This window comes from Microtus pennsylvanicus, chromosome 20, assembly GCF_037038515.1.
Source record: "Microtus pennsylvanicus isolate mMicPen1 chromosome 20, mMicPen1.hap1, whole genome shotgun sequence".
NCBI classification, from domain to species: Eukaryota; Metazoa; Chordata; class Mammalia; order Rodentia; family Cricetidae; genus Microtus; species Microtus pennsylvanicus.
Window position 1 is genome coordinate 28706349 of NC_134598.1, and position 24799 is coordinate 28731147.

Consider the following 24799-nt stretch of genomic DNA (forward strand, 5'->3'; position numbering starts at 1 on the left):
GAAACCCTGTCTCAAAAAAAAAAAAAAAAATAGCTGAACGGTGTGGTGGTGGTGGTGATAACGCAGGTACAGGAGGCCAGTGGACAGCTGCTCCATTTTCAAAGCCACAGGGCAGCTGAGCTTGCCAGATAAGTGGAGCATCTGAGTCAGGGAGGCACCCACAGCCAGGAAACTTCCTGGCCTCACCAAACCAGCCAGGTAGTTAAGTTCCACTCCGATTTCTGTGAGCCAAATTTCCTTTGCCATATGCCCCCTCCTGCCTGGCCACCTTTTTCTTTTCTCTTTCTTTTCTTTGGTTTTTCATTGAGGAGAGGGATGCAAAACAGAAAGAATTTCTTTTCTATTATTATTTATTATTATTATTATTTATTTTATCATACACAGAGATGGCTCTTACTGTGACATTTCCATACATATACGTCATTATGTTTCGCTATTATACCCCACCCTGGACCTCTCCCATTCCTCTCGTGGTTGCCTTTTTCTTTCTCTCTTTTTTTTTTTTACCTTTTCCTTTATTTTTATAAATGGATGTTTTGCCTACACGTATGTCTGTATACAATGTGTGTGCCTATTGCCTACAGAGGCCAGGCGAGCACACTGGAACCCTAGGACTGGGGTTACAGATGGTTGTGACCTGTCTGTCGATGCTGGGAATCAAACCCATGTCCTCAGGAAGAGCGGCCAGTGTTTGTAACCACTGAGCCATCTCTCCAGCTCAGACTGCCTATTTCTATCAGCCATTTTCCTTTACCAATATCCCCTGCCCCTTCAAAGCTCCTGAGAAGGTTGGGTTTTGAGGTCCCCCAGTAAACTTCACCCGTACCCTTTCCTTCCGTCTTCCTTCCATCACCTCAGCACATCCTCAAGACCTCACAGGACACTGGCAATAACCTCAGGCTTTGCGGATGGCCTTTCAGGTAAACACTAATTTGGTTCCCATGATCTCGTCCCTTTCGGTCACCGACCAACCCTGGATTCTCAGAGCCCGGGTGACTCATGTGCATACAGCAGTCCCACCTCTCCCTCTGATGACTGGTTTTACAGGACACAGGTAAGGCGCTGAGAAGGAGAACATTAGCCAGGACTCTGCTAAGCCTGAGGATGTTCTGGTGACACACAGCCAATGGGCCACCACTTCCTCCAAGCAACTCCATGACATTCACAAGGAGGGGTTAGCCAGCCCACCCAGCCACACCACTTTTCCAGAACACCAAGAGGGAACTCAGGGCCCCCAGTCCCTGTGACAGTCGTTGTCTCTCTCCCGCTATAAGCTCTTCCGTCCTTCTCTCGGGCACTGTAGTAGTATCAGTATATCTTGCACATTCTTTTCTGGACAGAAAAGCCAATTCAGTTCCCTGCAGACTGCCCAGGACCAGGGAATCATTCAATGACCTCTAGTCTAGAAAGTGCTGGACGTCTGCTCAGGGCTTTACCTTGCTCTGCAATCAGGGACGAAGAAAGAAGGAAGAGTCAAGCTTTCAGGGGGTCATTGCCCTGCTGGTCCCTGTATAGCAGACACAGGAGCAGAGGATGCAGGGAGATCTCAGAGGGACCACTTGAGGGATGTGCCTCCTCTGGGCAGAGAATGGCCATAAACTAAAGCCGTGGCAATTGTCTGTCCACTTCTTAGGAAATCCACCTCCTCCGAGTCCTTTGTTCCTAGAAAGAAATGCTATGGAATAATCATTTTGTGCACTGTGGATATGTATTGCTGTCCCTGGTTTAATGAAGAGTCTACTGGCCAATAGCTAGGCAGGAAGAGGTTAGGCAGGAGAGCCAGACTGAGAGAAAGCTGGAAAGAAGGAGGGTTTGTTGGGGACTATGGACCCTCAAGACCCTGAATTTTCTGTGACCCCTTGCCTGCTAGAGTAAACAACTTGTTTTCCTATGCTTGCAGCTGCTCTGGGCTCGAGACCCTCTTGAGTTCCTGATGGCAGGCGAGTGGTTTCTGGTGGGCTTGCTTACAGCTGAAAAGTCCTGAGAGCTAGGGCGTGGCCATTAGTCAAGGAAGAACTCTATATAATCAGCCCTGGAACACAATAAAGGGGGCATTCTTGTTTCACGGATGATCGGTGTCTCTGTGTGTGTATGTTCCAATTTCCAGGCCCTTGCCTGACTCACAAACCGTCACGTGGTAGACAGGCAGGACAGTCCAAGGGTTGAGTCATGAGGTGAGGAAACTCAGAGAGAGGCAAAATGAACATGCCATAATGAGAAAAGGTACTGAGACACAAGGTAGAACATAGAAAAGAAATACGGGTGATTTAAATTATAGAGCCAGTTAGAAACAAGCCTAGGCTATTGGCCGAGCAATTATAATTAATAACAAGTCTCTGTATGGTTATTTGAGAGTGGGAAATGGGACAGAAAACTCTACCTACAAAGAACAGTCAGAGGAGAACACACCAGGCACAGGCTACCCAGGAGAGAGCAAGATTGGAGCTTGCAACACCTTCTGAAATCTCTGCAATGTGTTCATTCAGACTGACCAAAAACACAGTTCATCATATATTAGAAGCTGAAATGACTTGAATAAAATAAGGAATCAACTCTTAATTGTGACACCAAAATAAGACAGCAGAAGGGGCCTGCCGTCCTGGGTAGACACTAGAGTCATGTGACCTTAGGCAGCCCCTCAGAACTCTGCACCAGTGTCCCTATCCATATGATGGGATCATAGATGTTCCTTATGGAGCCGTCATGAGAAGTAAATGTTGATACACTTGATGCTCTTAGAACAGTGGCCATAGCATTATTGGAGCTCAATAAACTTTATATAAATATAGAGGTGGTCCAAACATCAGGGCTGCCTCCCGATAAATCGATCAGAAAACTGATAGTATTGTAAGGAAGTACACTTGAGCTTCTCTCATCACATGGAAGGTAGAGGCAAGAGTATCAGGAGTTTGAGGTCATCCTCAAAGGCAGAGCTAATTCAAGGCGAGCCTGTGCAACCTGAGTCTTTGTCTGAAAACAAAAGGCAAAACCCTTCACCGTACTGCCCCTTAGCCCTTAGCCCTGCTTTCCATCCAAAGACACATGTTCTATGTCTAACAACTTGTGTAACACTATACGAGCTCAATGCTGAGTCACCCTGGCTATCTGCCATCACGGACGTGAACTATGTGCCGATCATTAAACCGTTCAGGGTCAGCAGAGTTCTGGGCACGGCCAGCCTGCAGAGACCATGGTCACAGGTCCAAGTGGACCTCGTGGGTAGCATGTTCTGCTCCATAATCCTCCATGTGAAAGATTGTACAGTGTCTAGTTGCTCGCCGGGCGCTGGTAGCACACGCCTTTAATCCCTTTAATCCAGCATTTGGGAGGCAGAGGAAGGCAGATCTCTGTGAGATCAAGGCCAGCCTGGTCTACTAGAGCTAGTTCCAGGACAGGCTCCAAAGCTCCAGAAAAACCTTGTTTCTAAAAATTAAAAAAAAAAAAGTCCAGTTGCTCAGTTTATTGGCGTCAATAGCAAGAGGGTCCCGAGACAGAGTTGACCCTGCCACTGGGTGCGGGATCTGCCTCATTTGACCCACAAGATTACCCACCACTGTTAAATAAAGTGTCCATTTTGTATAATAAGATTTAAAAAAGCAAAAGAAGTAGAGCCACAGAATGGAGATGATTTCTCCTATGTCCTGAATTGATAATTTAAATAAAAGATCTAATGTTCTCAACCTCTGGGTAGTGACCCCTTTGGGGGGTCAAATAACCCTTTCACAGGGGTCACACATCAGATAGCCTTACACATCAGAAACTTAAGATTTAAGACAGTAGCAAAATTACAGTTAGGAAGTAGCAATGAATAATTTTGTGGTTGGGGGTCACCACAACATGAGGGACTGTATTAAAGGGCCGCAGCATTAGGAAGGTTGAAAACCACTTCTCTACACACACATACATGTAACATGTCATAAACACGTGCACGCACAAGAAATTGGGGAGATTAGGCTAGTATTCATGACCCAAGCAGAAAATAAAATATAAACCACAAAATGTGGTAAAAGCATTAAGGCACAATAAACTGAGGTGTGTAAGCGACAAAGAAACTCAAGACTGGGGATATAGCTCAACTGCTCAAATGCCCGCCTAGCATGGCAAAGCCACAGGTTCCATCTCCAGCAGCAAGAAACTTGGTATAGAAACATTTGTCTGTGGTTTAGGAGGACCTCTAAGAATTTGAGGTAAGCCTATAGAAGACTCTGTAAAACTGTCTCAAAAACACCAAAAAGCCAATTGGGGTGGCACATGACTTTAATGCCAGCACGCAGAAATTTTTTACTTAATTACAGAAATTCCACAGTCTCGCCGGGCGATGGTGGCGCATGCCTTTAATCCCAGCACTCAGGAGGCAGAGACAGGCGGATCTCTGTGAGTTCGAGACCAGCCTGGTCTACAGAGCTAGTTCCAGGACAGGCTCCAAAGCCACAGAGAAACCCTGTCTTGAAAAATCAAAAAAAAAAAAAGAAAGAAATTTCATAGTCTCAATTGTCTATAATGTGTGTTTAATAATACTTGTGCATCGTTTAAAACTTAGAAACAGACTCCAGACTTATACTGTTTTATTATCTTGGGTCTGCCTTTGCTATGGAACCTCCCCCATGCCTCAGTTTCCTCATCTGTGAAGTGGGGATAACTAAGACACTTATAGGGTTGTTCTAACGATCGGGTAGTGCTTGTGGGTACCGTCATCCCCAGAGGGCTTGCTGTCATGAAACTTTGGCCTTGCCCTCAGCACACATTTTCATATACAAGAAATAGAGGTTTAGACCTAAACCTATCTCAAGTGACCACCCTGAGCCTGGCAGTGAGAAAGCTCTAATTCAAGCGAGGTTGGCTCCCCAGGCTGAGCATGGAACATGGAAGGAGCCTACAATGACCTTGTGGCCCAAGAAGTAAACACAAACCGAAGCACAGTGCCAAGTCCTACACCACACCTTCTTCCCTCAGCTTTGCCCTTTCCGATAGCCAATCCAAAGGCAGCCTGGGGTGAAAGGTGATGCCTTCGGTTGGGATAGCAACCAAAATGGGTCAAACACACTCACCTGGGGCCATTGTTTATCACTAAGGACGAAGCCGCGCTAATGGCAACTGCCTTTTGCCATCGTGAACTGGACCCTCTCGGCTTCCTAAGCAAACAGTCTCTAGTCATCCTGGATTCAAAGGGCATTGCAGGGCTGGCCTGCATGCCTGGCTGAACTAAGAGTCTCGGGGAGCAGAGACTGGCCTTGAGTATATTAGGTAGCCGAGAGCAACCTTGAACTTCTGATCCTCCCAAGTGCTGAGATAGCAGACTTGTGCTATATTGCCCAGTTCATATGTTCAATATTACACCATCTATTCAATAAGATGACTTTGAAACCCAAGCCAGGCATGGTGATGTACACTTATTATCCTAGCACTCTGGTGGTAGAAACAGGAGGATCAGGAATTCAAGGCCAGCCTGGGCTACATGATACCCTGTCTTTAAAACAAGCAACACCACACATACATAGAGACAGAGACCGGCTTAAAACCCAAGAAAAGTCACTGGGCATATTTCTGTTTTATCTTGCCATTAAATATTTTATCTGTTCTCGGAAAAGTATGCTATTTTTGCATTTTTATACATATTGATAAATACTTTATTACAACTCGAATAATAAGTGAACCTCGGTTAAAAAGAAAAAGATTCTCTTACAAATTTACTTCAAGTCAGCACCCGTTCAGGAGGCTAAGGAGGAGATTCCAGAGAATTCCAGGCTAATCTGGGCCAGCTTGGTACAGAGGGAGAGGGCCCTTGCCTCAAAAAGGCCATCAATCAAAAACCAAGCTTACTTAAGCAAATGGAGGTGAGGAAAGGCCCCGCGAAGAGAAACGTTCTGCGTCTGTCTTTCATTTTCTTTGGATTCATCCAACTCCGTGTGACGCAGCCGAGAACAAGGAGCCAATCTTAGCTACGGCCCAACATTGACTCAAAAGTAGGTTCTACTCTTAAATCTTCCCCTGAGGCAGATAGTGGCTTTTGTTCCTCAAAACCTGACGGCTGATCCACTCAGAGCTAAAGGCAGCTTGGCCCGTGTCCGTTCCTCTGGATCTGGTTGACGGGACCGCGCTGTCCATAAAGCGCACGGGACACAGGCTGCCCTCCCTCAGTCACGTGGCTGTGCCACCGCGTATTACCCAGCACAACCGTTTTACAAGGTACAGGACACGTTTGTCTTCGGGAGCCAAGCAGGTGACACACAGACACAAGCACATAGCACAACCCGACACGGTGGAGTGTGCCCAACAAGGCGTTTCCATCCATTCATTTAAACGACACTTCTCTAGCCAAATGAAACAGCCTCTTCACGGGATCCGGCCATCGGGGCCACCAGAACCCGCAACGCTGAGGTTATGCACTCAGCGGACTCCCCAGCAGTTCTCAGAAGGAATCGTGGTGGAGTTCATGTTACAGGCACCTGACAGGGGGAAAAACTGAGGCTCAGATATAGTAACACGTCCAAAACAAGCTGGCTGGAGGATGCGAATCTACGCCTCACGCGTCAACCCAGGTCTCCCAGTGCCCTTGACACCACAAACTGACTACTGTGCTGTATTTGTTTATTTTGATTTGTTTTTCCTACCCCTTCCTCCTTTGGGCTTTGGGGATTTGTTTTGTTTTGTTTTGTGTGGGCAGATTGTTAAACCTGATCTAGTGTTCCAGTTACACAGGAGACTAAGGCAAGACGTTCGAAGCCTAGAATTTGGAATCTGGATGGTAGGATGTTGGAGGGGAAGGGGTTAAATCAAAGTAGGCTCACATTCCAGTGACAGTGGGGGGGGGGGTGTCAAAGTCCTCTCTGAATACTCCAGGCCAGTGTCCTTGGCAGCAAAGCCTTCTTTGCCAACACAGGCACACGTTTTTCACTGAGCCTCTGGCATGGCAGAGGAGGTACAGGGCAGTGTGCCAAGGAAGAACTCTAAGCCTCAACAGCAACGAGGAAGCTGGCTCCCAAATCAACGTGAAGTATCTCCAAAGGAACCTAATTTTATTGAGAGGAAGATGTATGTGTGCACGGGCACAGACAGAGACAGAGAGAGAGAGAGAGAGAGAGAGAGAGAGAGAGAGAGAGAGAGAGAGAGAGAGAATCTTAGCAACTGAATAAACAAGTCTCTAACTCAGGTAGAGTGGGTGTTACCCAACAGAAATAAAATTGGAGCTACCTGTGTAACTGGAGATTTTCTTAATAGTCACATTAGAAAAGAAAAGGGAAACAGAAGAAAATCATTTGATACATTTTAAGTGAATAAATTCAATCTTTTTCACCCCAATATGTAATTGTTACCAAAAAAGTTGAGGTTCACTCTTTTGAGCTCTTAGTCCCATTAATAAGTCAAAAATGGACTCAGAAGGAAGTCTGAGAAATAATTGACTAACACATGAGAAAAAAAAAAACTAGAACAGGCAAGCTAAACATCCCAGCAGTTTCCCCGGAGACACAGCGGTCAGACAAACAGCAAGAAAGCCCGGAGCGTTGAGGAAAGTGTGCCTAGGCGTGTTGAGCTGTGGGTCTTGCTTTAGAGAACACGCAATTCCAGGTTCTTGTATCCCAGGGCAAAGGAGCACAGCAACACTCATGATCAAAGAAAGGAAATACAGTCGGGCAGTGGTGGCACACGCCTGTAATCCCAACAACCGGGAGACAGAGTTCGAGGCCAGCCTGGTCTACAAAGTGAGTTCCAAGACAGCCTGAGAAATCCTACCTTGAGGTTGCAGGGTAGAGGCATCCCCAAGAATCAGAATGGGCTAATGAGCTGAGGAAAGGACCCAAAAAGTTCTGGGCAACAGGCAACATGGTCCATGACCCCTTAGAGGACATTTCCATATACCAACCTCTCCCAAGTTTGGATATGAAAGGATTTTCTCACTCGGCCTTTATTTAGAAGGAGCCCATGAGAGAATTCCAGTCTTTTTATGCCAACTGACACCCTCTGGTGGGACCATTTGGAGTCCTGGCCTCCAGCTGCTCTTCCCTGCTAGAGATCTTTCCTTTCCTTCTGATTTGAGTTACTGAAAGCTGTGTCAAAGTTGTTTACCAGCTCTGCTTCACGAGCACGTGTTCATGAGCACGTGTTGCCTTGCCATGAGGATCAGAGGAGGTTTTCACCTGTTGGCCCACCTGACTGTTGGGTATATAAGCCTGGGGGGGGGGGCCGCTATTCAGTAGAGGGCTTCTTACCAGTGACTAGAGGTCTGTGTCTCTCTCTCTGTCTGTGTGTCTTTGTGTGTGTTTCAGTCTCCAGCCCCTTGCCTGAAGCTCGGGAACTGTATGGTAGCGCATAGAGCGCAGACAGGCGTTGTGCGCGGCAACCCTCCTTATACTAATCTTGATGTTTCCGTCTCAGCTGGTATCATCTGCCTGGCACACAGGAAGCGTGGGCATGCGTAAACTGGGTGTGATAACACACATTTATAATCCCAGCACTTGGGAGGTGGTAGCAGGAGGATCAGAGGTTCAAGATATCATCCTCAGCTATGTGTCAGGTTTTGGGCCAGCCTGATCTCGTGAGACCCTGTTTCAAATAAATAAATATGATCAACCTTACCTTATTCCCCCCTCGCAGTCTGCGAGACTTCAGTGTTCGTCCTAGGAGTCCAGCTCCTCTCTGTTGCACCAGCCGCATTTCAAGCGCTCAAGACCCGCGTGCGGCTAGTCATGTCTGGCTTTGGACCACACAGGTCTAAGCCGAAGAAACTCCCAAAAGCCTCTGTTTCTTGGGTAGTAGAAATGAGCAACTTGGAACTCCTTAAGGTCATGGGGAACCCTCATTTCCAATTCTGCCCATCCTGTGTCAAGACTTTGGTGTTAGCTTCAAACTTTGCACCATTTGAGGACCCCCCCCACACACACACACACCGTGTTCCTTTATAGCCAGTGGTCCTGGAAATCCAATCAGAAGCCATTGTATTTGGCTCCGTTTTTTTGCCTTATAAGAACGCGGTCCTCAGCATGTCCCCTTTCAAACGTGCACTGTTCTGGTGCTGGGTGCTGTTTTCATGGCTGCCGTGACTGGCGAGTGATTAGGGTGATATTTTTTTTTTATGTGCCTGAGTTCACAGAGTAAATTACACAGCCTTAGCAGCATGGTGATTAGTGGCTGTGTGCAGAGACTAGAATCGCTGTATTTGCATGTTTCTGAATAATGAGATTCTTATCTCCATTATATGGCAACGGGGTCAAAAAAAAAAAAAACGACAGCGTTATTAGCTGCTTCACAGGGAACACAATTATCTATTGTCTTTTCTTTCTGTCTCTGGGGGTCTCTTTTGTTCTCTCTCTCTTCCTTCCTCCCTCTCCCCTCCCTCCCTCCATTTCTCTATTAAAATAAACTAAAAGCCACTTTATTTAGCAGCCCGCAATATCCCTTCCAGATAGTTTTCCATAGGAAGGTATTTCTACAACCTTATCAATTATCCACCGTATTCTAATCTAACCGTTTCATAGAAGAAGCTGCAGTTGTGAACAGGAGAAATTGAAGCAAGTTACAGATAAAGAAAGAAGGGCTACAAAGGCTGAGGTCCAGCAGGGCTTCCTTAACATTCTTAAGTCCCTAAACTGATCCTCTGGCCTAGAAAAAAAAAGAAAGTAACGTGATGAGGGCAGGTAGGGAAATACACGAGACGGGAGTCTGATAAAAACCTGTTCTTTCTCCTCTTCTCAGCCTCTGGTGCTGCTGAATCTTCAGAACAATGGAATCCCGCCTTCTACTTTAATTACATGTTATGCGGTTCGGTCACGCGTCCTTTTTTTCTGCTGAAAACACGAAGAAATTGGGTAAAATTATAATCTGATTCCCCCAACACAAAGGCCTTTTCAACTGACTAAAGAAATGAGTCCTAACTAGACACCGACCGGACAAACATCAATTTTGGCAGTCATGACGTGAGCGTACGGAGCGCTAGTTAGCGTGACGGAGGGTTCTATAGCAGACCCAGGAAAGCTGTGATTAAATCACTCATGTGGCTGATCCCTCGGCAACGAGACTCTTACCCGCCAGCCGCGTGGTGGTGACCGCTCTGATATCAAGGCCAGGAGTCAACAAATGTTTACAGAGACGCTTTTTCAAAAAGACATCCAAAAATCAATCTCAGCAGATACGTCTCCAGAAATATTGCTGGGTTGCAGGGGGGGGGGGGGGGACCGCTTTGATTAAATTCTAACACGGGGCGCTATAGTGACAGGAGGAACGGCCACGGCAGGGCACAGGTTAACTGCCTCTGCACAAAACAGAGGAAACCTAGAGTCTGTCACAAGGAAGATGACTGGCATCACTTACCATGCGTGGGAGTTAACCACACACATAAACAGCTGTAAAGGTGACTACAGCTAGTACATATGTTGGTGAAATGACCCAGAGTTGGAACACTACTATGTAATAAAGAATATATATATATATATACATATATGCATATATACACTGAAGCGAACTGCTTACCAAGTGCCTCAAGATGGCTAGGAGGATCTATTATGTCTTCATCAATCATCAAAAGTCCTGTTCTAGGACTAGAAGCTGTAAGAGTTTCTAGGAAGCGTAAAGCAGAAGTCAGGCCATATACTCAGAAGTGGATAAAAGGTGATGAAATACTCCAGGCCTACACACACCAACTCTCCAGCCTTCCTGAGTCCACGGCCCTCATTAACTCCCCTCGGTAGAGTTACCACATGCTGACACTCACTGTCTTCCTTCTTATGTTCCTTGCCTATGAGCTTGCAGTACCTGGAATTGGGAGGAAGTGGAGCTCCCACAGGGCAGAAACCTGGTTACAGCTGACATCACCCATTTATTGGTTCAAACCAACGGTCAGAGCTCTTGCAAGGAGGGAAGCACCATGCTTGTTGCATGAGTTCACGCAGAGGAGAGGACATCGCCACCATCCCATAGTTTACTTGCAAACCACACAGGATTAGCCACTTTAGTGCCGTTGCGAAAAATGAAAGATGCTGAGATATCGAGGCAACAGCAGGAAACTAGACTGGGGGTTTCTCCAAGGAAATGAGATCAAAGAAACCTTGATATCCAGAGTTCAAGGTGGAGGCTGGAGAGATGGCTCAATGGTTAAGAGCTCTGGCTACTTTTCCAGAGAGACCCAGGTTTGATTCCCAGCACCCACATGAAGCTCACATGTCTATACTTCCAGTCCCAGGGGTCTGACACCCAACATACATGCAGGCAAAACACCAGTGCACAGGAAATAAATATAAAAGAGAGTTCAAGCAAAATATGGTGGTTTTGATCTCAGCACTCAGGAGGCAGAGGCAGGTGGATCTCTATGAGCTGGAGGACAGTCTGATCTGCATAGTAAATTCTAGATCAGCCGAGGATACACAGAGAGACCCTGCATTAAAAAATAAATAAATAAAATGAGAAAGTTCACAGGGAAGGGACAATCTGTCCAGGCAACTGGAAGGGCAAGAGGAAAATCCTCGGGGTAGGAACAAGTGACTGTAGCTAGAACCCAGTGAGCCAGAGGAGAGGGAGCCAAGTGCCCTGGGGCTCAATCATGTGCTTGGCACGTGACCAATACTCAGAAAACCTTTGCTAAATGAAACAACCAGCAGGCCCATGTTGACTATATAGGCAGTCATTTCGCCTGCTTTTTTGCAAGAGTGCAGGTGACCAGAGTACACAGATAGAGAAGCGTATCAGGTGAGTAAGACTGGGTCTCCTCTGGGGACAGGTAACAACGTTATGAGTGAACCAGGCCTGCCTGTGGAGGTTGTAATTCCGGCTCCTCAGGAGGCTGAAGCAGGGAAGTAGCAAACCTCAAGCCAGTCTGTGCTACCCAGCGAGGCCCACATGGCAATCGGAAGCCCAGAAAGGTCTTAGACACACACAGCTCAGTGGCGAGGTATTATCGTGTGTGCACAGGACCCTGGGTTCAGCCCCCAGTTCCCACCCTCTGAAAACTGAAACCTTCAAGGAAGTCTGCAATGAACCCCAAATTACTGCAGAAGAACATGGGAGCAAGAGAACTAAATGCAGGCTGATGTCATGGGGGGCAGGTTCCAGAAGGCAGGATGTGAACCAGCCTTGGAATCACACACAGGAATGTGGTGGGTGGACCAGACAGAAGAGTGGGCTCTCCAAAAAAAAAAAAGTCTGCAAGGTAGCAATCAGATAGAGCTGCATCGATTTCTAGGGCATCATGTAAACTCATTCTATTCTTGCTTGCCCAGTCGAGGTGGAGAATCCATCCCATACACAAAATTTAGCAACTGGGTTCCCATGTGTTTATTTGAGGTTGCCCCTTTGAAATCCACAAGCCTCGCCTTGAGTGGAGAATTACCCACCTTAGCTTATCTTACAGTGACATTGGTGAGAGCCCAGCAGATGGAAGGGGTGTTCTAACCCTTTTGCCTATTCCAGAATCGCACCAGCCTGCTCGTCTCAGTGGAGCGGTTCCGTTCCTTCTCAGCACCACGTTTATTAAACCCTTCCAGACACTGTCCGGAAGCCTCCAACCACCTATTACAAGGTCTGGAAGATCTGAGTCACGGTTCCACCACCCACCCAGAAGGCCCAGGCGGAGGCTAGGTGTCTTCCGCAACCCACTTTATGCCACCCAGGGTCTAACCAATGAAGCTCGGTCAACTCTAACTCTCAAATAAATGATTCTCCCCTTCTCCATCGCTGCCTATTCCACCCCCATGCCTTTTCTTCGCTGAACTTACTAAGTCATAGCGTGGTTCATTTCTTTTCTTTCCTGTGTTTTCCCCCACAAATGGTGCTGTGAGCTGAACACGGAGCCCACCATATTCCAAGCCCATGCTTTACTACACGGCTTTCATCACAGACTCCACTCGGTTTTTTGTTTTTGATTTTTTTTTTAACATCCTTCTGGGAATCTTTCTGATCTGTTGGTCTACTTTTCCACAGCTTCTAAACACCCTGATTTTTTTTTTAAAAAAAGGGTTACAAACAGATACCCCAACCCAAACATGTCAGAAGTCTCCATTCCGTTACCCAAAATGCTCTCGCCCAACCTTGCATGTATATGTACTCTTTTTCCCCCTTTAGATAGTATACTTCTTAGGATTTTTGTTCTTGTTTATTATTAATATTATCACTCGTCCTGATTGCTCTTTGGGCTGACGAGGGCAGGGGACTTGATTGGGGGAGGGGGGGGAGAATGGGAGGCGGTGGCAGGGAAGAGACAGAAATCTTTAATAAATAAATAAATAAAAATATTATCACTCGTGTGTGTGTGTTATATAGGTGTTCATCCAGGCACAAACATGTCATCCACATGTTGATATCAGAACTTTTTTTACTTTTTTGGGGGAGGGGCGGGCCTCGAGACAGGGTTTCTCTGTAGCTTTGGAGCCTGTCCTGGAACTAGCTCTTGTTGACCAGGCTGGCCTCGAATTCAGGGAGATCCACCTGCCTCTGCCTCCCGTGTGCTGGGATTTTAGGTGTGGGCCACCACCGCCCGGCTAGAAGTGGGAATCTCTTAATACAGCACTGCGGTCCACTTAACCAGATGCAGGCTGAAACAATGGCCGAGCATGGCATAACTTGGGGCTTTAAACCACGCCATCTTCATCTTTAGTAAGCCCCGCCCCCAGCACTGCTAAACTCTGTAAGCCTGTTTCTTATGATGCCTGGTGGGCTCTGCCAATCTAGCCCAAAATAGCCTTATAAGGCTAAAGATGGAAGGAGCCTTCCACAGAAAGGTGAAACTTGGGGAAAGACAGCTTTTGTAGAATGTTCCATTCTTTCCTCACCCTTAAAGAGAGAGGGCAAGGAAGCGCACTAGGCAACACCAAAGACCTGTAATTCTTTATTCCAACCTTTAAGTCACTGGACAAATAAAACCTCGTTTTCCATGCTTGAGGATTAAGTACGGGGACTTGAACATACTACCCAGGTGTACTCCTACCACTGAGCTATGTTCCCAGCATAAGAGAAAACAAAATTCTTTTATCTTTTCCTCCCAATGAATGGCACATCCTGAAGACAGGCCCAGAAAACTAATAGAAGAAATGAGGCATAAATGTTAGAGCAATATCTCAGTGCAAGACACAAACAACCAGGGATACATAATGGGAGGGAGGGAGGGAGGAATGGATAGATAGATAAAATATATACAGTTAGCAGTTGAAAAAAATGTTTTTTTGTAAAGTTCTATGCCTGTAGCACAGCACCTGCAGTACAGGACAGTTAGTACTACTGTTACAGCTCACGAGTCTCCGGGCAAGGGGCTTGGAGATTGAAACATGCAGAGACACAGACGCAGAGGCAGAGACAAAGAGACAAGGACACGGGTCATCCTTGATACCAGAATGCCAGCTTTACTGAGCTTAGGGGAAGCGTTACATAGGGAATCCTTAACCGATAGCCACGCCCCAGCTCTCGATCTTTCAGCTACAGACCCATCAGAACCCCCTACTCTCCCACCCCAACTCCTGCCACCAGGGTCTCACACTCAGAGCAGCTGCAGCCTGCTCAGAGCAGAGGAAAACAAGTTGTTTTGCTCAGAGCAGCTGCAAATACAGGAAAAACAAGCCATTCACAGGGAATTCAGGGTCCGGGGCGGGGGCAGGGGGGGCAGTGCACAGCCCCCAATAGCTCCCAACATTTTTTGTTTTTGTTTTTTGAGACAGGATCTCCCTGTGCAGCCCAAGTTTAACCCAAGATCCTCCTGTCTCTGTGTCCTGAGCGCTGGAACGATAACCATGAACCCAAATCTCTAGCTTGTCACTTCCACTTGGATAAGATGGTCTACCCCAGCACTGGAAAAGCAAAGACAGGAAGATGAGAATTTAAAGTTATCCTTGGCTACATGATGGATTTGGGGCTAGCCTAGCCTTCATGAGACCCCCGTCTCAAAATGAACCAACAAAATAATGAGCATAATCGACTCAAATTTTATAAAAACACATGCTTTCAAGGAACATAGAGCCCAGAGACCTCCATTCAGGAATCTCATCAGGGCTGAACACACTCCCTTGTCAGGCAAAGCTGAGCAGAGCCCCGATCCTGCGTCACACATCACAGGGGCTCATGGCTATCTGAGGTCTAAGGCAGGACTTGGCCTGAGGATCCTCTAACTCATAAGCCATGGAACATTCATTTAACTCATAAGCCATTGGAACATTTCTTCTAACACTCACCACACCAACACCTCAGACGGGAAAGAGGTTCCAGCTGGCCAGGCCATTCCTGACTGGACTTGGTGACTTGTGGAGGGAAGTACAGGAAGCATGTGACAGTCCAGAACTTTCTCTGCCCCTTCCTCCTTCTCTGTCTAGCGTAGAAAGGGGAGGCTGGAGGGCTATTTATTCCCTGTTGACAAGGGACAAAGAGAGCCCTAACTGCCCCCATTAGTCATTGCTTCAGAGGTCCCTGCCTTCTACTTCCAAGACCGCCTTACCCCCAAGTGACTTCTCTTTGATGCTATTTATGAGCTGGACCGTGACCCTCCGGGGAGGCAGGCCAAGGGCATGTGGGGGACATGAATGGGCTATGAAAGCCGTGTTTCTGCTTGGGGCTGGCATTCGGGTTCTCAAGAGTATATATGGCAGAGAAAACATAGCATCGGTTGTTATTTAGGGCACAGCTCTCCAGAGAGGAAAATTCTTGAGATAAAGTAACAATTGCAAAGCTATCCAGTCAGAAAAGCACTGGGCTTCTCTTCCTGGGGAAGATCCACAACCAGACTTGCTAATGACTCCGAAAACGGAAGGTCTTCTGCTCCTGCTGAATCCTATACATTTTTCCTAATTTTGTCTCTTTCTAATGTTGTGTGAAAATTACACAGATGCGAGGTTCCCCCTCCCCAACTTGTTTTTTAAAAACACCTGTGTTCATGTGTGTGGGGCGGTCAGGAAACAACGTTCCTTTGGCCTACTCTGGCCTTCCTCAGCAGCCCACCCACCTTGCTTTTTGAGACAGGACATCTTAATTAGGGTTTCTATTGCCGTGAAGAGACACCAGGACCATGGCAACTCTCATAAAGAAAACATTTAATTGAGGGTGGCTCACTTACAGTTTCAGAGGTTCGGTCGTTATATCATCACGGCGGGAAGCATGGTGACGTGCAGGCAGACGTGGCGCTGGAGCTGAGAGCGCTACCTCTTTTAGGCAACAGGAAGTCCACTCACTGTCAGACCTCAAAGCCCACCCTCCGGATGACACACTTCCTCTAGCAAGGCCACGCCTCCTAATAGTGCCACTCCCTTTGAGGGCCATTTTTCTTTCAAATCGCCACACAGGGTTTCCCACTGTCCCGGGATTCTGGCTGGCCAATGAATCCCAGGGATCCGTCTGGCTCAACTTCCCCAGTGCTGGGATTATCAGCATGTACCTGGTTCCATTTATGTCATCAAGTCTGAGAATTAGATTCAGACTCTCATGCTTATGTGGCAAGAATTTTCCTGGTTGAGCTAGTTCCGCATCCCCCTTCCTTTCTTTCGAGACAAGGTCTCAAGTAGCACAGGCTGGCTTTGAACTTTCTCCATAGCCAGAGAGGGCTGTGAAGGCCTGATCCTTCCACCCACCATCTCCAGCTTGAAAACATGAGGACTTGAGTCTGAATTCCCCCAGCAAGCATATAAAAAGTCAGGTGTGGTCCTTGTAATTCCATTCCTATAGCTGGAGTGGAGACAGGAGGATTGCTGAGGCTCGCTAGCAGCAAACCTAGTTTCAGGATAAGTGAGAGACCCTGTCTCAAAGGGGAATAAGGCAGAGAGAATAAAGCAAGACACTAAGTGGTGTGTATTGGGTGATTCAAAACCTCCACTCGCAAACAGTATTTACCTAGGAAGCACCCCTCAGTCACACCCTTCCAGCCTCTTCTCCCAATGCGTGATTCTGTCCACACTTCATCCTGCCAAAGAGGAGTCTAACCGACCACAGGGCATTTAGATGTCTGTCAGCAATGCCTCATAACCAGAATGTTGACTCTAAAGTTGAAATGAAAACAAGTTAACTGTTTCCTTGGGCAGAGACCTCTCTGGAGGACTCAGCCTGGGAGGGGGATGGTCCTGGGTGGAAGGGGTCATCCTGGGGTAGGGAGCAGAGAAGAGGGGAGGAACGACTGACTTGTTTAGGTCCCTTCTGACGGCAGATTCTTTTCATTCCTCATCTCACATAATTTACACAAATACCTTTTGACTTCCTCCTCACTCGCCCCATTTTACAGAAGATATAGATGAGGATGCTGAGCCCCAAAGAGGCTAGACAAGGCCGTATGGGCAGCACTAGAGACAGGACCTGTGGCCCGGTAAGAACCAGCTTTCTTCCCATGTCAAAGTCACCTCCGTTGAACTGCCCCAGCTCTGACATCCCTTCTCTTCCCCCGCACCAGAAATAAACCTACTTCCCAAGATGGTTCAATCGCTTCATGAGGATTTGCGGATTTATTATTGGCATCTGGTCCAGCAGAGCCTGGCTAAAGTTGGAGAGACCCTATAAAAGCCCTTGTGCTATGCCATGGTCCAGCTGTCCTAGAAAACCTCAAGTTCTGCCTGTTCCCAATACACACACACACACACACACACACACACACACACACACACACACACACAGCTCTACTTCTTCCCTGTCTCCTAGGAGTTGAAGCATGACTCCCTCAAAGATGCTGAAGTCCCAGAACTGTGGGGCCTTATTCAGGAACAGAGTCCTTGCCGGGGGGTGGTGGCACACACACCTTTAATCTCAGCACTCAGGAGGCAGAAGCAGACAGATCTCTGAGTTTGAGGCCAGCCTGGTCAACAGAGTGAGTTCCAGGATGGCCAGGAATACACAGAAAGCCTGTCTCAAAAATAGACAGACAGACAGACAGACAGACAGACAAATAATAAAATAAGTAAGATTCTTAAACTGACTACAGTGCTACACACAGAAAGCCTGTCTCAAAAATTAAATAAATAATAAAAGAAGTATGGTCCTTAAATTGAGCATGGTGTCACACATCTGTAACTCTAGCACTCAGAAGCTGAGGCAGGAGGATTGCTGTAAATTAGAGACCAGCCTTGGTCTAGGCAGGGAGATCCTGTCTATAAATAAATAGATTGAAAAGAGGAAAGGAACAGCCTCTTGCGAATCATCAGGTTATGGTCGGCCCTAATCCCAGGGAAGGGGGACATTTACCATAAGGGGAAATCTGGACACAGAGCCACGAGAAGACACAGACAAAGCCATCTGCACGTCAAGGATTCCAGAGACTAAAGAATCTCCCTCCCCATCCTAAAAAGAAATGACCCGCTGAAGGCACCGATATCCCACTTCAGGCGGCAGAACAGAGAGACAGTATGCTTCTGCTGAAGACAGTCATTCCCCCACACCTCGTTCCAGGCCCCTCCTAGGCTCTCCCCACTTCTTTCCCGCTCTAGTCTGGTTCCATGACTCACAGTCTTGCCAGAATGCTCAGTGATCTTGACCAGGCTTTGATTTCCTTAAGGAGGAAGGAGGGTCTTTCAGGCCCCCTACCTTTGAAGTACAAACTCCTAGTTCCCAACATGCAAGTCTGAACCTGATCCAGCTACCCAGGAAGAGGGAGCCCAGGACCAGGGAAAGGGAGACTGGGCAGTATAAGAATACCCATGTCGCTTTTGCTGAGCCTTTTTTTTATCCATTTGTCTTCATCCATTAAGTAGAATTGCAATACAGGGCCACTAAGCTGTCTAAAAAGCTCCTTTTGCACGATGACGGTTGAAGGTTGTCCCTGGCTGGCCTGGTCTGCATCCTCCGTCATTATCACACAGTCAGGAGCCAACAAAACCCTTCCCTGAAACCCCTAGGAGAATCATAATCTAAAGCTGCAAAGCATTCATCAAGTTCTTGTCGCGAAATTCTCCAGTGTCATCTCGCCCGCATCTCTTCGCCAGTCTAACTACAGGCGGGAGTAAGGCATAAATCATTACTGTCGCGGTGAAACATCATATTGATTTTAGCTTTTAGTCATCTATCATCTGAGAGCTGCCTGAAGGGGAAGAGCTTGAACGCTTCCTTGTAACACACTATAGATTTTTCTACCCTTCGTTCCTTTAAACAGGACGACACACAACTCTAGCTTACGTGATAAAGCAGCATGATTTGATTTGATGTTTGTGCGTTGTCCTAGCTGTCCTGGAACTCATTCTGGAAAACAGGCTAACCTCTGCCTCTCAAGTACTGGGATTAAACGCAGGTGCCGCCAATGCCAGGCTTAAGCATTTTTATTTTTGAGGTTGGGGTAGGGTGTGTCTTGCTAGGCCTCAAACTTGAGACCTTCCTGTCTTAGCTTTCCAAACACTGGAATTACATACAGATGTACGTGGCCACACCTGACTTCAGTCACCCGGCACGAAGCCAGCACCTGTAAAGTGGCATGCATGGTCCTGGCACAGTGGCAAGTACAATAGAGTCCCCATTTTTCTAAACTATTGTAGTCAAATGGGGTAGACAATAACCAAAGATAAAATAAAATTTAATTTTAGATGGGTGGGTGGATGGGGGGGAGATGGGTGGGTGGGTGGGAAGGTGGATGGATGGGTAGATAGATGGGTAAATGGATAGGCAGGTGCAGAGATAAATGTAACTTAAAGTTCACTTTGTCCCTCTGAAACCATGTACGTTCTTGAATGAAAAGTCAGTGGGGCCATATCTTGGGGTGCATCGCTGTAATCTCAACCGCTCATAAGACTAAGGCAGGAAGACAAAAAGTTCAATGCCTTCCTGGGAGATTTAATGAGATCCTATCTCAAAATAAAAGTAACCCTAGGGCAGCAGATACACCTCTGAGGCAGAGTAGCACGTGCAAGACACTAAGGTCCTTTCCCAGGAGAGGTTAAAAAGAAAGGCCACGGTTCAAGGTTGCATTCAGTGAAGCCTCCGCTGTGTGCTTACAGGGTCAAGGTGGGAGTGTTGGAGAGAAGAGGTGACAGGGCACTGTGACGGGCATGGTCGGAATGTGTTCTATGTGCACAGGAAAGTGTCCCAATGAAGCCCACAGTTCAGCAGAAGTTTATGCATTCCCAGGAAGATAAAAGGCATAGTAGTTATACACGAGTCAAATCTCAAATGAGTGTGTGGTCCGAAAAAGGTGTTCCAAACAGGAAAGACCGTAGGCAGAAGTCTGGGCATTCCTCAGTCTGGAGAACCCCAAGACCTCATGTTGGAAGGACTGGGCCACAGACTAGCGAGCGGCACAATGACCTGGAAAGCGAGGCAGGGGCCACAGGTTACCTGGCCTCGTCTGCCGAGGTTCTCGTTATGAACTCGCCCGTCTCTAAAAGTCATTGAAGCTGAATGATTCGTACACTGAAGTGGTTAAACCAGCTGCTGCCTAGAAACCTTGTGTGATACAAAAGTGGCCTCCCACACCCTGCTCTGTTTCCACTCCGGGGGGTGTCAGGTTCCCAGTCTTCTCAGGACAGAACCGCAGAGCGGGCCCTCTGGGGACGAGCCCGTGAAGCTCGAGAAAGGGGTGTTTGGTCAGCTGAAAAGTGCCCTAATCGCCGATTCAAACCTTAGTAGCTCCACCGGGGCAGCCCACGCTGCCGCAAACCTGCTGTGCTGGTTCACGTTGGTTCCCTGCAGAGTCCGGAAGCCTCCGACCCTGATGCAAGTGGGGGGCGGAGCGAGTGCTCTTCCTGTCTGTCCAGTGCCGCCCACAATAGACGGCAGTTTATCCTAAGGTCACTTCTCACAAAAGGAAAGAAGGGTTCGGTGGTTTTTATTTGCTCAGAAGCCCTCAAATCTCACTGTGACCCGGTATTTAAAAATAAGTCCAGGTGTTTTTTTTTTCTAATTTAAATGAAATATATATGTACTGTAAAAACAGGGAAATTTCAGCCTGGTCTACAAGAGCTAGTTCCAGGACAGGCTCCAAAGCTACAGAGAAACCCTGTCTCGGGGGGAAAAAAACAAAACAAAACAACAACAACAACAAAAAAAAAAAAACTGGGAAATTCAGAGTAAAAAGAATGACCTTCAAATGACGGTCATTCAAGATAATTGCTAAGGTTTTTTTCTTTATTTTTCCCTTTTATCGCAGTTGTTTTTTTAAGTTTTGAAGAAGCACCTGCTAGCCTTGTAAACCAACATGCACACAAATAGATAGATTCCTACACTCACTATCCAGCTGTGTCTGAAGTGTTAATGTGCTCAATAAAATTCAAGTAATAAAGTAGGCGTGGTATAAACCCAGCACACACGAGACCCAAACAGGAGTTTGAGTTTCAGGCCTACATAGTGTGAGTTCCAGGACAGCCTAGGCAACATGAGCCCCTACCTCAAATAAATAAATAAATAAATAAATAAAAATGAAATGATACTATTTTTTATACATTGAAAATCATATTTATAAGTAGTGTCTGATTATGAAGAAGCCATGCAGGTGGCGCATACTAATAATCCCAACTTTTGGGAAGCAGGGGCAAGGAGGATCAGGAATTGAAGGCCAGTGGAATTACATAGAAAAGTAGATTCAGCCTGGGCCTTGTCTCAGAAACAACAAAAGGCATTAGGGTATGCTGGTGCACACCTTTAATCCTAGCACTTAGGAGGCAGAGGCAGGCAGCATTCAAGGCCAGCCTGGTCTCCGTAGACAGTTCCGGAGTAGCCAGCACTTGTCTTAAATAACAATGAAACCTTGTTTCAAAATAATAACACGAATAAAAATCTCAGTATATGATGAGTATTATAAAATAGTGTATGGTTTTTAAGTCATTAAAATAACCAAATACTATGTTATGACATAATTCTTTCTGTTGTTTTGGTTTTTAGAGACAAGCTCTCATAGCCCCGACTGACCTAGAATTTGCTATATATTTGAGGCTGGCCTTGAACTCCTGAGAACTTGTTTGGAGGTTCTCACACTCTTGATGGCAGATGGGTCCTCGTCTATTCAGGGAAGGTCCTCTTCTTCCATGAGCAACCAACTTCAAACAGGACGCACAGGGGGCTGTGTGAAAGGGACTCCTGTGGCAAACGTTCGTGTTGGACTGTCTTTGAATCACCAGACCCCAAATATCAACATGGAGACTTCACATTAATTACGCAAGCTTGGCCATTAGCTTAGGCTTGCCCCACTAGCTCTTTTAACCTAAAAACTTAAAACCCGCTTTTATTAATCTACGTTCTGCCACGTGACTCAGTTTACCTCTACTCTGTACCATACATCTGATCTCTTCAGTGTCTCCTCAGCATCTCGCTGGCGTAACCAAGTACCTGGATTCCTCTTCCTCTTCTCCTCTCTCTCCCAGAAATCCCACCTATCCTTTCCTGCCTAGCTATTGGCTATTTGGCTTTTTATCAAACCAATCAAAAGGCACCTTGGCAAAGGCACATCTTCACAGTGTAGGAAAAAGATTATCCCACAACATCCACTTGAATGGCCAAATCAACCCTGACACCGGTGGGGTGACAGATGTGGTAGCCAGATTGGCCTCAACATCCTGGCCTTGGAATCTTGATCCTCCAGCCTCCACATGCTGGGGCTACTGACACCAGTCACCATGGCTTGATCAAAGAGAATGACTTCTAAGATCTCTGGTATCAAAGTTCACCAGCTTCATAAACTGCAATGATAAGCCCGAAGAGAGTTTCCCTTTAAGAAAAAGGGGGAAGTTTGTTCTCCTTGAGCTATTAATTTTACGTCTAGGAGTCTAGCCGAAGGAATGCAGAAATGTAAATAAAGAATTACGGGCTGGATGTTCCTGCAGATTGGCTTTAAGCCGTAGCACAGGTCCTCTTTGATGGACCTTGTGGCCATTGTCCTTCAGATCCAGGACAAACCTGCTTCCCCAGCGTCCTCTAGCCATTGCTGGATTGAGCTCCAGATCAATTGCTCCGTTCTTCTCCACAAGGGCTCAAAGAGGTAACTCAATTATTGGTGTGCTGTCGTCTTTCATGGTTTTCTATTTCTCTAGCCATATGTTATAAAAAAAAACTGTTCTGTCTCAATGCTCTTTTCTTTCTGCATAATTTTTCATGTGATACGTAGATGGATCTGTGGTTTTTCTTTCCTTCAAACACAACCCATATGAAATACAATGCAAACCGTATTGGATGCCTTTGGTGAGACCGTCTCAAGTTCATTCTTCAAGTTACGTATACTGCTGTGCCATATCCATGAAAGGTTCTTGGGTTTGGGAATTGTCTTAGGGTTTTATTGCTTCGAAGAGACACCATGACCTCAGCAACACTTATAAAAGAAAACATTTAGTTGGGGCTGGCTTACAGTTCAAAGGTTTATTCCATTATCAGCATGGCAAGAAAGTATGACAGCATGCAGGCAGACATGGTGCTGAAGAGGAACTGAGAGTGCTACATCTTAACCCACAGGCAGCAGGAAGTGAACTATCTACCACACTGGGTGTAACTTGAGCATATATGAGATCTCGAAGCCAATCCCACAGTGACACACTTCCTCCAACAAGGACACATCTTCTAATAGTGTTATTCCCTATAGGCCAGGCATTCAAACACGTGAGTCCATGGGGCCATACCTCCTCTTCAAACCACCACAGGGGTTTTCCTGTGCATATGTGTTTTGCTCTGTTTCCTTGAGCACCAAGGCTACACATGTTAGTGTTTACCACCGAGCTTCACCCACAGCCCCATTTGTTTGGGTTTTGCTATTATTTCTTTGGGTTTTGTTTGTTTGCCTGGTTGGTTGGTTTAGGTTTTTTTTTTTTTTTTTGAGACAGGGTTTTATGTAGCCCAGGCTCACTTCAAGTTCACTGTATAGCTGAGGATAACCAGAAACCTTTGATCCTTCCTGCAAGCCACTCTACTGACTGAGCTACATTCCTAACCTGGCTGGTTTGTTGGTGTGTATATGGGTGAGGAGTGCTTAGATGCACTCACTCACCTCCTAGACAGGCTCAGACATGTGTAGGCCAGAGGTTGATATTGAGGGGTCCTCTTTACCTTTCTCCAATACATACATACATATATTATAATATATTATTATTAATTATATATAATTATTAAGTAGCAACAAAATAATTTAATGGTTGGGGGTCACCACAACCTGTATTAAAGGGTCTCAGCATTAGGAAGGTTGAGAACCACTGAGTTAGACCATTGCACCTGCTATATATTTTACGTATTTACTCATTGTCTTGCCCTACAAGAACATAACCACGATGAAGATGCTCAGTCAGTCAGCAGTTCGGCGCATCCCTGGGTGTCTAGAGTCGGACTTAGTCTGGAATGGAGAACTCCAAGCCTGCCCCTGCTCTCTAGAACTTACCGTTGAACTGGATGCGGCAAACAGGCAAAAACTCGGAGTGTACTCCAGTATGTAAACAGTTAAGTAAGTGGGGCAGGACCAAGTAGGTGTGTCCCGGAGGGAATGAAGACAGCAGAAGTGGACTGCCTCCCCACGGGGGGGGGGGGGGGGGGGGAAGGCTGTGAGTGATGGACCGTGCTTAGAGGCGAGATGGAACTTGAAGGGATTTGGGGCAGAAACTTCAGTTTATCCGTAAGCAGTGCGTCGTCCTGAATAACAACAACAAAAACAGCCAGACAGAAATGATTTATGATGTTTTGTCTCATAGGCAAGAAGCAACTATGCCAAGCTTGTGACCAACGGCGGAGGTGAAACTCCACTCGGAGAAGTCAGTAGGTGTAAGGTGTGGGGGGGGACTAAGGAAGATGATAAACGAGGAGAGCTAAAGGTGGCAGTGCCAGGCAGAACTGGAAAACAGAGACAAGAAGCCAGGGATGGTAGGTAGCTCATGCCTGCAGTCTTGAGAGGCTGAAGCAGGGGTGTGAGTTTGAGGCTAACCTGGGCTACATAGCAAGACCCTATTTCAGAACGCAAGCACAAAGTACA

The 24799-nt window shown here is 46.7% G+C and overlaps 1 long non-coding RNA gene across 1 annotated transcript; it reads right to left on the reverse strand.

Moving 5' to 3' along the window:
* Positions 1–384: 384 nt before the first annotated feature.
* Positions 385–16106, reverse strand: LOC142838922 (uncharacterized). Its single transcript, XR_012908654.1, has 3 exons — positions 16019–16106; positions 9669–9782; positions 385–8815 (listed from the first exon to the last, which is right to left on the reverse strand). It is a non-coding gene; the product is annotated as an uncharacterized LOC142838922 (long non-coding RNA).
* Positions 16107–24799: the final 8693 nt, after the last annotated feature.